This window comes from Gadus macrocephalus, chromosome 20 (assembly GCF_031168955.1).
Source record: "Gadus macrocephalus chromosome 20, ASM3116895v1".
NCBI classification, from domain to species: Eukaryota; Metazoa; Chordata; class Actinopteri; order Gadiformes; family Gadidae; genus Gadus; species Gadus macrocephalus.
Window position 1 is genome coordinate 21,816,234 of NC_082401.1, and position 1,227 is coordinate 21,817,460.

The window sequence follows — 1,227 nt, forward strand, 5'->3', positions numbered from 1 at the left end:
CTGCACCTGTAATCAAAACTTCCCATGCACACACAGACAAATATACACACACACACATCCACAAAACACAGAGAAACTGAGGCGGCCTGATTTTAGCTTTGAATATGTTCCATCATCAAAATGAAGCCAAGCGCAGTTATGGCATACACACTCATGCTACACGATAGCTATCTGTTTTATAGGTATATTCAGGTATATACTGTATATAAACCATATATGTCCCACTTCTTGAGATTAGTTGTGTGTTCCTTGCTTGAAGTGTCCATGTTTGTTCTTAGGAATCGTGGCGTGCTTTGGATTCTGTTATTCAGTGTATGCAACTATAAGTATGTGTATTTATGAAACAGTGTGTGGGTGTGTTGGAGAAAGGCTCAGGGTTATTTATTTATTGTTGGGGGGGGGGGGGGGGGGTTGTGTGTGTGTGTGTGTGTGTGTGTGTGTGTGTGTGTGTGTGTGTGTGTGTGTGTGTGTGTGTGTGTGTGTGTGTGTGTGTGTGTGTGTGTGTGTGTGTGAGGGCAATTGTGGAAACCACAAGGTTTTGGGAAATAAAAACCACCAGCCAGGATACTTTGCAGACAGAGGGCACACATGCACGCACAAGCACAAACACACACACACACCCATCCGTCTCTCCATCTGTCCACAGTGTGGGTCAGACCTCACCTTCTGTGCTCGGAGACTGGGGGATATGGGGGGGGGGGGGGGGGGGATGCTCGGACTCATTAACATAGCTCTCCTCCTTGTTCTCGCTCAGACAAAAGGTGCACCTTTTCATAACGGCGGGAGTGAATCCAAGTGAAAAGACATGGAGATTACCAGAGATTGAAAAGATCGCCGCTTCCGCTGCTCCGACTCAAACGGTGCTTGCGTAGTACAGTTGTTAAGCATCTACCCGGGTGGAAAATGGGGGAGCCCAAAGTCCATTTCTTTTTCTCCTCTTGGCTGTTCAAGTGTGGTGGCACCGCATATATTAAACGGCGAACAGAAATCGTACAAAATAACCGACACGAGAGATACCATTTCTCTTTTGCCTACTTTCCAGTTTGCTTGCTCTCTTTCATATATATCAGCCCCGACAATCTGGTTGTGTCTTAGTTCAGGGCGGTCCAAGCCGAGTTGAGTTCACTTGGAGTCTTGTTTACGGAGATCGTGTAGTACAGTACAGCTGCAGATGATGGGTTTGGGAGAGGTTGTTGGCTGCTTGCTCAAAGACACTTCAGAAGGGAA